This window comes from Schistocerca americana, chromosome 11 (assembly GCF_021461395.2).
Source record: "Schistocerca americana isolate TAMUIC-IGC-003095 chromosome 11, iqSchAmer2.1, whole genome shotgun sequence".
Classification (NCBI taxonomy): domain Eukaryota; kingdom Metazoa; phylum Arthropoda; class Insecta; order Orthoptera; family Acrididae; genus Schistocerca; species Schistocerca americana.
This window is the reverse complement of record NC_060129.1, coordinates 158127594-158139137: the sequence shown is the minus strand read 5'-3', so window position 1 is coordinate 158139137 and position 11544 is coordinate 158127594.

Here is an 11544-nt window from a genome sequence, read left to right as displayed (position 1 = left end):
AGGCTTTTTGCAGATGATGCTGTGGTGTATCGAGAGGTTGTAACAATGGAAATTTGTACTGAAATGCAGGAGGATCTGCAGCGAATTGACGCATGGTGCAGCGAATGGCAATTGAATCTCAATGTAGACAAGTGTAATGTGCTGCGAATACACAGAAAGATAGATCCTTTATCATTTACCTACAAAATAGCAGGTCAGCAACTGGAAGCAGTTAATACCATAAATTATCTGGGAGTACGCATTAGGAGTGATTTAAAATGGAATGATCATATAATGTTGATCGTCGGTAAAGCAGATGCCAGACTGAGATTCATTGGAAGAATCCTAAGGAAATGCAATCCGAAAACAAAGGAAGTAGGTTACAGTACACTTGTTCGCCCACTGCTTGAATACTGCTCAGCAGTGTGGGATCCGTACCAGATAGAGTTGATAGAAGATATAGAGAAGATCCAACGGAGAGCAGCGCGTTTCGTTACAGGATCATTTAGTAATCGCGAAAGCGTTACGGAGATGATAGATAAACTCCAGTGGAAGACTCTGCAGGAGAGACGCTCAGTAGCTCGGTACGGGCTTTTGTCAAAGTTTCGAGAACATACCTTCACCGAAGAGTCAAGCAGTATATTGCTCCCTCCTACGTATATCTCGCGAAGAGACCATGAGGATAAAATCAAAGAGATTAGAGCCCACACAGAGGCATACCGACAATCCTTCTCTCCACGAACAATACGAGACGGGAATAGAAGGGAGAACCGATACAGGTACTCAAGGCACCCTCCGTCACACACCGTCAGGTGGCTTGCGGAGTATGGATGTAGATGTAGATGTAGATATCGACGAATTACAGACCAGTGAAAGATTTTTTCCTTTCTATTGTCAAATCGCAAGACTGTTCTCTCTGGATAAAGGGAGAGAAGACAACGCCGTTTCAGTCAATTCCCGAAGCACTGGAACATAGAAACAGAATATTTAAACGAGTTTGTCAAATTGCTTCATCGCTTTGTTTGTAAGGGCGACGTGGCTTGATAGCGTCCCAAATGAAGCAGTACACACAGCGGGAGCTGAATGACAAGCACAAAAATTAATGAGACGTCATTAAATATGGTGATATCAGGCGGTTCTTTTTCTTTCTCGTCTCAATATGTAGTTACAAGAGTAACGTAATCTGTGTGGCGTCGTGATGTACGTGCGCGAGCGGTTACGCATAATCTGTCGGAACAAGCAGGTGCTACCAGTTTCTTATGACCAGAAGACAACGTAGCTTCATATGTCACCAGTCTTAACTAAACTAAAACGGGCTAAATATTGCCTCAACACGCATATGTGGATAACCTCGACAAAACTTTACTAGCAGCTGGAAGTCGAAGCACCATTCCGAACGAAACAAGAAAGTCGTAGTATGCGTCATTCACAGAACTGCTGTGAATACCAGAGACGCTTTGGCACATAAAGTCAGTATACTAAACAGATATTGAAGATTTCAGTAGTACACAGTAGTTCTAGCATAGCAATTCTGTTCGGACTAATGGCGCCAGTTCCTAGTAGTTTTCTGCTATGGACTAGTCGAGCACTTGTGAGTGCGGTCACCACATTTCATACGAGCGGTTACTAATTATACATTTCTCCTCTGCCCTCATCAAGGCTACTACGGTACGGTTTAAGTACGTGGCCGGAATGTGTAACATGTCGCAGCAGGTAAAAGTGACTGCAACGAAAATAGTTTGGCAACAGAGATTGCGCGATTCGATTGTCGAGACTTGTCACCCGGCGTATTCCAAACGATGGATTACATGAACACCATTTACACGTTTTAAAAATGTGTTAAAGCTGTAGCAAAATAAAAAGTACGACCTTAAAATGCTTAAACTTGATAAACGTTGCGAATTGTTGTAGTGATAACAGTTTAAGGACAAGTTCTGTCGATTGTAAGGGCTTCGTACGTGTGGCGTTGCAAAGTAGGTCGTATTGAACACGACGCCTGTGTCGATGTCATGACGCCACGGGTGTGTACCATGGAACGAGGGCTGCCGCGGTGTGTACGGAATGTACGTAAATTTTCTCGAGCAGGTGTCTACACCTGCATATCGTGCGTCTGGCTTGGCGAAGCTGAGTCGGCACTGTATATGAGTGTGGACGAGAGTGCCAGCGCTACCAACACAGACGTTCAGCTGAGCGGCGATCTGCTTGACGCTGACCTTTCGTTTACCTCGAATGAGAGTCCGCACGTTCTGATGTTGCAGGAAGCACAGCTGTGCGTGGCCGCCCGGCCGCCACACGGGACAGCGGACGGGTTTGCGCAACTTCGCTGTGAAGACGAAGGACGCCTCGCGCGCCGACTCTCCGTGCTTTTGTTCACTGCCAGCCCTCCCGTCAGTGGCGGCTCTGGGCTGGGAACGCGCCTCCGTTTCAGACGCCATTTTGAAGTCTGCGTATCGTACCACCACGTGTCGCAACTCCATGAAACTGTGACGGCTGAACCGGGAGTATTCCACGATTCCCCACAACATATTCTGCATTTTTTTCAAGGGAAACTGGCGGAGAAAAACAAATGTGCTGCATTACTTACTTAACGCCTCTGGTTAACCCTAAATTACAAATACTGTAATTACTCCGAAAGTACTAACTAGATTTTGAAGAGCGAAATGCTGTAGACTTGGTCTCTTTCAGAACCACGATACTAACAGCAGAAACTACAGCAGTCCTATTGCAAAAAGCGAAATTGATACCGATATCCCTGCGATTAATATAACTATGAAAAGAGACTATACGTCGTTCACTGAAGCCTTTCTCACAGTGTTTAATATGGGGACAAATCGTATTACAGTATCTTAAACGAGTCCAGAAATGTGACTTGTGGTGCTCAGCTGTATCACTGTGTGTCTTGGGATGAATGATCAGTGTGCTACAGGTGGCCTCACTCGCTTTATGGCCGTCGGTCTACAGCTCCACATGTGAGCGATCCTTCGGTAATTGAAGGCAAAGTGACTCTGGCGCCGGAAGACTACGGCCTCTGTCATTTAATCACTAACACGTATTATGCACTTTGCTTTCAAATCCTCACGATACAAAAGACAACTAAAACATCCAAGTTCTGCGGAGTACATGACATCCCCTCAGAGTCACTAAGATGCTTGGCTACGCCAGCCAGGATAAAACATTCCCCCCTGGTGTGCAAGACATATGAGGCAAGCAACGTATCCGCAGAGTTCAAGAAGAATGTAACGATTCCTGTCCCAAGGGAGGCAGGTGGTTACAGGTGCGGAGACAGCGGAACTTCACTTACCCGACCCTCCTTGATTCAGATGTGTCGCTCATCTGAATAACTATATATCATTGGATACTGCAGAGGGAACAATCGATGTTGACAGACATTAAATTTAAATACAGCCACTGGCATACAGAGATCCAAGCGCAGTGGCAGTTAACAAGTCAACATCGAGTTGTGTAGTTTCCTCTATTGGCCCATCTGTTGCGAGTATAGAGGGACATCAAAGAAAAGGGACGTGCTTGTGTCCACAGTCAGCAAGATAGTTGTCTTGCAGAGGATGGATAAAGTAGAACTGTTGAACAAAATTGTTGTTTAATTTGTTGTTGGAGCTTCAACGATGTCAGATAGGTAGAGGAAACGGAAAGAAATTGAACACCTTTGTTTCGAAATGGTGAGTCCTTATGGTGATATTACTTCCTTTTGTTCGTCTTCAGCCAATGTAAACAATTCAGCAGGGACACCTGTGTGGTCCTGATGAGCACAAACTATGTACGAATACGTCTAAAATTAAATCCACCGGTTATTTCACTGTATAAAAGCCATTGTACTTCTTTTGTATCTTGGCAAAATTTAAGTGAAAATAACTTACAATTTGTGTGTTGCCATGAAAATAAATTTAACGTGTTTTAATGGCATTTAACCAATGTCTTCTAACTGTTTTTTTTTCATTTCCCGGTTACCCCTGTCCCACCTACACACACTCCTGCGTCCACACGACTGCTGTGCAGTTCACACTTTTTAAGTGCCTGGCAGAGGACTCGCCGGACCGCCTGTCTGCACTCTGTCTGCACCGTGCCCTTCTCGAACACCACGTGGATAAAACGACCACTTAAATGTGGTGTGTTGTCTCTTAGTTCAACACGGTGATCATTTCTCCCTGTGTAGGTGGGCGTCAACAAAATATTTTCGCCTATCATATCCGTGTCACTCTGGCCCTATATCGCGATAACACGAAATGAGCTGCCGCTCTCTCAAATTTTTCTGTGTCTTCCGTCAGTCCTATCTGGTAAGGGTCCTATACTGCACAGCAACACTCCAGAAGAGAACGGACGAGTTTCGTGTAGGCATTCTCTTCACAAGACCTGCTGCATCTTGTAAGCGTTCTGCCAATAAACGCCGACTTCAGTTAGCCTTCCCCGCAACATTATCTACGTGATCGTTCTAGTTTAAGTTGTTCGTAATTGTAATCTCTAGGTATTTAGCAGAATTGACGTCCTTCAGATTTGTGTGAGTTATCGTCTAACAGAAAACTACCGGATTCCTTTTAGTACCCGTGTGGATCGTGTCAACTGCCGCTTCTCGCATCAGACAGATATTTTGTACTTTGCAGCTTCGTGTGGCGAGTGTTTCAAATTGAAAACTTTTGTTTATCGTAACTTCACACAAACGGATTTTTTTCGATAGCGTGAAAGGTGTTGAATTCTTGGGCAGCATTTATACTTGCTTTGGGCTACATGCGGCTCGTGCGCTGTGCGCTGGATACCCCTGATGTAGATTAACGACAACAGTGGGCGCTGTAACACATTCTTGGGTAACGCCAGGTAGGACACCTGTTTTAGTCGATGACGTCTCGTCATTTACTGCGAACTGTGACCTTTCTGACAGGAAATCACGAATCCAGTCGCTCAACTTGGACGGTACTCCGTAGGCATGCAGTTTGATTACAAACATAGTGTGTGTTCCAGAATCCTATAGCAAATCGACGTCAGTGATATGGGTCCGTAATTCAGCGGATTATTGCTGTTCCCCTTCTTGTGTACTGGTGTGACATGTGCCACTTTTCGGCCTTTAGGTACAGGTCTCTCGTCGAGCAAGCGATTGTATACGATTGCTAAGTACGGGACTGTTACATCTGGAAACTAACTGGTGTACAATCTGGACCTGAGGACCTGCCCTCATTAAGTGATTTAAACTGCTTAACTCCTCTGAGGATCTGGACTTAAAAGTTTCTCATATCTGTAGCTGTCATTGACTCTAATTCTGGAATATTTACTTCATCATCTTCGCTGAATTTGGGAAACCGCTTTCAGTGACTGCCATAGGAAACATCAGAATTCCTATCGCAGAGTGCGGGTGGTGGCTGTGCCTTTGCACTGGTGTACTTTTACTACGACCTGAATCTCTCTGATTTTCTGCCAGTTTTCGAGACACACTTTCTTTGTGGGAACTATTAGATTCATCTCGCGTAGAATTCCACGCTAAATTTCCAGCTCCAGTAAGGACATCGCCAGTCACGATTTTGCGTTCTTTCTGTCTTGCTACGTCGGTACCACACTTGGTAGTTCTCAAGCACGAAAGGCGTACCTGTCAAGTGAAGATGTCCATGACCCTAGGTATTAGGAACGACAGTCAGTCCTGAGTACACATTACATTTTTACTGTTTGATCAATGTAAACCGTACCTGAATCTGATAAAGAATAGTGCCATCAAAAGGAAGTGAAGAAAGGCGGGAGAGAGGTCAGACACATTACACCAAATAGCGAAAAGGGTTGTGACTAAGATGATACCTGAAAGTAACTCGTACAAAAACTTTATGATGCAGCCATGTTAAAATCTCAAGCACTTTGGAATTGCTATAAAGGTCCCATAAAGCTTGTGAAAGCTATCTAGAATTGACTGGAAAATCCCCTACTTATCCATGTCAAAGACGATGGAATACACAACATAACCACGGGACCTGTGCGAAACACGCTCGCTGTTACAGTTTTAAATAATGTCAGTATTTGGAATAAGTTTAGTCATTGGTGTAAGGGTACTTGTGGGAATAAGAGGAAACATTTTTAAAAACTAACCGAACGATGTGAACTAATAATCGTGGATTATGTATGATACGTTCATGTTTCCAGAAATGTGTTTTGCATTCGGACTGTTTGTCCCGGTTTGTACGAGTGGCAGAGGTCAGGGACTGTCAGAGCATCCACGTAACCTGGAACTTCCTCTCGAGAGACATTTTCAGTTTCAGTGAGCACGTTACATCATGGTAGCTGCAGGTAAATCAGAATTGAAGGTGGCAATGGCAACTATGTCTGTCGTTTCAGAAGATATACTCGATTAGGAAAGTCAACTTGTACAATGGCAGATATAGCGGATAACTGCAGTGGCCACAGACATCATCTGTTACTGTGCTGTATACAAACTGTCCAGTTAATAAGTGCTTTACAACAAATAAAATTATTTTTGTAGCAAGGTGGTATGAAGATGGTGACTGTTATTCCTGTTTAATAACTTAGCTTCGTAGAATATAGGTATGATGCTCGCCATCCGCGATACCCTTTTGCGTGTGACAGTTGAAAGTCTCCTTTAAGCTCCGCAAGTAGCAAAATTTTAGTGCAATACTAATATGGAATGACAGAAGCCGGTTAAAAAACTTTCTAACGATACCTCATTTAGCCCCATACGATTAGTATGTGTTGAGAAAAAGAGATGTTGGCTTGTCTACTAGTATGAAAAATAGGCCTTAATTTGAGGAAGAAATTTCTTAGGGCTTACCTTTGGAGCACAGTTTTATATGACCGTGAGACACGGACTGTCTGAAACACAGAACAGAAGAGAATAGAAGCATGTAAGACGTGGTGCTACAGAAGAATGTTGATAATTAGGTGGACTGATGAGGTAAGGAATGAGGAGGTTCTCAGCAGAGTCGGCGAGGAAAGGAATATATGGAGAAAACAATGACAACAAGAAGGGACAGGATGGTAGGACAGCTGTAAAGACATGACGGAATGACTCGCACAGTACTAGAGGGAGCTGTAGAGGGTAGAAACTGTAGAGGAAAACAGAGACTGGAGTACAGCCAGCAAACAGTTGAGGACCTGGGTTGCCTGCGCTGCTCTGAGGTGGAGAGGTTGGCGCAGGAGACGAATTCGTGGCGGACCGCATCAGACCAGTCAGAAGAGTGATGAGTGAAAAAATAAACAAATAAACGGTACGGAGTGTGGAGTAGTGGTGAAGAGAGCGATGATGATACTCAATGACAATGACTCAGAAACGTCAAGATGTGAAGGGGACGTCAGACAAGAAGTGATAACTGATTACAATGGTTCCGGTTCGGTAATTTCGTGGTCCACTAATTGCAGTGTAGCTAGGAGTAAATTCCGTTCGACAGGAAATCTAGATGTAAAAATTTCTTTGGAGATCCTGCACAATCACTTAATAGCAAAACTTTTTTATGACAGCTTGCTACAAAGATGGCGAGCAAGACGAACAAATGTGCTGAACAGTTCATAAACGCACACCCTGGACAAATTACAACAGCGATCGTGTGTTCGCAAATGGGTAGAAAAAAGTATTGGGGAATTGTAATCTTTATTCGCTATCTTATTCCTCTCAGGGATTATTTAAAGACTGAATTTTGAAATGTACTAATTGAGGTTCCTTCATTTTACTGACAAGAGTGTTTATTCAAAATGACTCTTGTATTCCCGCTGAATTGTGTAGATACAGACCTGTCATTGATCATCTATAGAAAACATTTGAGGAGGCCTTTCACTCCCGCACATGAGTTATGCCATCATAAATCGCTGTTAATTGTGGAAAGGGCGGGACGTCTATAAATCTCGCTTTGATATTAAATAGTTTCGCTTGTGTAAAGCAGGTAGCGGTTCTTTGTGACACTTTGTAACTTGCAGTGGAAAAGACATTGTGTTTAAGCCACAATATAGTGAATATCCTCTAGTGTCTAAAGTCTTTGCTTCACCGATGTTTTAACAATGGATATACTTTGTCTACCGACAGGTTCTATATTATTAATGAGCGGGTCGATTTTCTCGTTTCTAAAAGCAGTGGCTGCATTGGAACTGTTAGTATTAACGGGAAGGAAGTGCTGACAGCTCTGAAGGAGGCAAAACTCGAGAGAGGTAAATGTAAGACCTCTTACAGAGGGAAGCTGATGGCAGTGCGGTGGCGAGACAGCAGAGGCGTGTACACGCTTCCCTGTGTTTACAGCGGCGAGCTGCGGCAGACTGAGGAGATAAAAGTGCAGTGGAAACCTGGAGTGATACTGGAGTGCAGGGACAGAACGGCTGGCGTTGATTAGCTGACCAATACGGGACCAGTTATTCGGCCACGAGCAAACGTCTTCGAAAATATATATGCAGCGATTTGGCCATTTCATGGACGTAGCAGCTCTGAATCCGTACCTGTTGTACAACCAACATGGTGCAAAATTCCGAAGAGTTGAGCTTCAAATGAACCTCACAGAAAGAGGCAGTATCGATGTCAGTTGATGCTCTCAGCGTGGACCCTCGCCAGGTGTCGGTGCCGACACGTCTGGTGGGACGACATCTTCCAGAATAACACACACAGTCTTTCGCGTAAAAGCAGGCGCCGACGCGAAAATGCCGTGTGTGTTGCCAGTCGGGAATAAGCGAGAAGAAAAGCACGTGTGTTTTGTGTAGAGTAAGAAGTTGGGGTTTGTGGAACACGATGCTTTGAACAGTATCATTCAAAATCTACTTTGTAATAAATTCGTTCGACAAAGCTGCACATACACTGATTCCACCAATATTATACTCCAGAATATCGAAACAAATACGAATTATATTTATTTTTATAAAAAGATCGTTATTGTGGAAAGCTGGAAACTATTTTCTAATAACAGTCGCCCAGTTTGAAAAACTCGCGCCAAAGCGCCGACCGAGGTGATTCTGTGACGTAACCTACAATTTACTCGTGAAGCAATAATTTGTATAACTGCAGCTTGCTCCTCTTAAAGGAAGAGAACGTAAACACATATTTGAAGCATGAGAAAATATATCTCGTTTGCTCTCTGTTCCTGTCATGATGGACAGTCTCTTTGACACGTAACAATTTTATATGCAGCGTAATGATTCACAGATTCTTACACTTCTATCGATGTTCTAATAGACGAATATTTCTTTCAATGTAATTGTTTTTGCTTCAAGAGCGAATCTGTTGTAATATTCTTGCCGTTCTTGGCAGAGATGTAGCAACAGTTGTGGAATTGATGTGATCCGTGTTGGAAAAGTTTCATTGTTTTTTATGTATTATTACCACATTTGTGTGTTTTTCATTTCATCAACAGTTGTGTTGGCTTATTTGGTACCTTACGTAACGCAGATACTGCATTCCATAGAAGTTTCCCATGTCTCGCGTTCATTGATCCGACTGGAGGTGTTGTGAACAAAACTTCACGTCGTCGAATGAATATACGACGTCTTTCTGCTGACGGTCAAGTCTTCCGCTGTTTACTAGCCTTTTTGATTCCCTTGTAAGAAAACGACGTCCTTCATTAAATATCTGTTACTTACAAGAGAATCGTAAGTAAAACGTCCCGAAATGTACCACTTCATACCTCCCACGGTCCTTAGGAAATTGAAAAAAAATGAGGTGTAATGTTTTAGTTACTGCAGATTTTTACAGAATTACAGACGTTCCCTGTTGAAAAACTGTGTTACAAATGAATATAAATGATGATATTCGCATTCCTCGTATATCGCATTTAGAACTATAGCTTAATGTCCGCTTGGAGCGCTGCTGTCAGGGGTGTATAGAGAGCGGGAAGGAGTGTCGGCAGTGTGTGTGTCGGACTGCGGCGACATCCACCACGAGGGGGGAGAGGCGGGGGCCGCCCCCTGCACGCGAAGGAGGCGCTTCTGTCTCCAGCTCTGTCTCTCTCCCTCCCTCCCCCCACTTTCCCCGTCTCTGTCCATCTGCCTGTCCATCTGTCTAGGTATCTGGAGGACGAAGCATGGTATCTCGGAAGGAGACTTACCAACAGGTGTGGGAGTAGCTTGAGACACGCCTCAGGGATGTGTGTTGCATGAACTGCTGTCCACGTCGTATGCTACTGACCTTGGAGGCAATGTTAACAGTCAGGCCACAGTTCGTGCAGATGATACATTCTCTATAATGAAGGAGTGTCTGAAAGAAGCTGTACAAATATTTATTCATATTTTCACATGATTTCAAAGTAAAGGAGGCTTTGAGAAATTGCTGTAAGCGGGAAGAAATGTAAAATCTTGTGATGGTGGCTAGACGAACACCCTGCCATCCACTTCAGTCTGTTTGGCAGAGAAATTACGTACAAAATTGTGCTCTTAAAAACACGCAAAAACGTCGTATTCTAAGGTTGTTGCAATATTAATGAGTCACTTCTGGAATCAGTCAACTCATGCAAAGACCTGGGTGTGGCACACTGAGGTGATATAAAATGGAAGTATCACATAGTCTGAGTTGTAGGTAAACTAGATGGCAGAGTGGACGAGACACTGGATGAATGCGGAGAGTCTACAAGGGAGACAGCTTACGGAACACTCGTGTGGTCCATCCTAGACTATCGCTCGGGTGTGTGGGATCCATTACAAAGAGAACTAACAGGGAATATTGAACGCGTACAGAGAAGGGTAGTGCGAATAGACAAAGTAGTGTTTGCCTGAAAGCCTGCTTACAGAAAATTCCAGAGCCAGCAGTGGGTGAGAAGGGCTCAGCCGGCGTGGGGACGTGTGCCCAAGTTCTGCTGGGGCTCTCCCACACCCTCCCCCCCAACCTCCCAGTCCCTCCTGCAACACAGCTCACACACCTCCGTGACGTTCAAAAGAATTCTAGCTTCCGTCATTAACGCAGTACCAGTGCATCAGCAGACTGTTACCGCAGGGGACCTACTGTCGTTGTAGGAAAATAGTTAATTGGAGAAGAAATCTTAACAGTTATGGTTATTACAAAAATGTTAATAATAAGACTGCTACGGGAATCCTTCCAATTCAATGAAATTCAAAATCAGGTAAGGTTCACAAATTTTGTTCAGGATATACGCTTCAATGTTTTCATCACTCGACTGTGCTCTGTGTTCACAAGAAATTAACTGAGTTGTAGGTTATAAACACAAAGGGGATACACAAAACATCTTTTCCTCGCTATTTGAAGAGCAAATTCATGAATAGTATCTTCAAAACTCAATTTTGGAACCACGCCATGTTCTATTGACAACATGGCCGACATGCTGCTTCGGAAATAATTCTTGACGAGATCTGGAAAGCTTGTTTCAGCAGAGGCGACAGTTCCTGGCACAGCTGGCAAAATACTGTGGGCGATGTAAATCCCGTGAAACGGGTTTGCAGAATCATTCGAGTATTTCAGTATTAACATAGGAGTTTTCACGTTAACCGACCCCATTTCTCTGAGCACATTTCTGTCAAAAGAGCTGAAGCAACAATGTCTTTCGAACATTCTCAGTTTATGTTTACACTTAGCTCTTTCTCAAGGTTTTTAGATGGCTTTTTCAATTCTTCGTCCTGTATGTATTTTAAACTGTCTAGAGA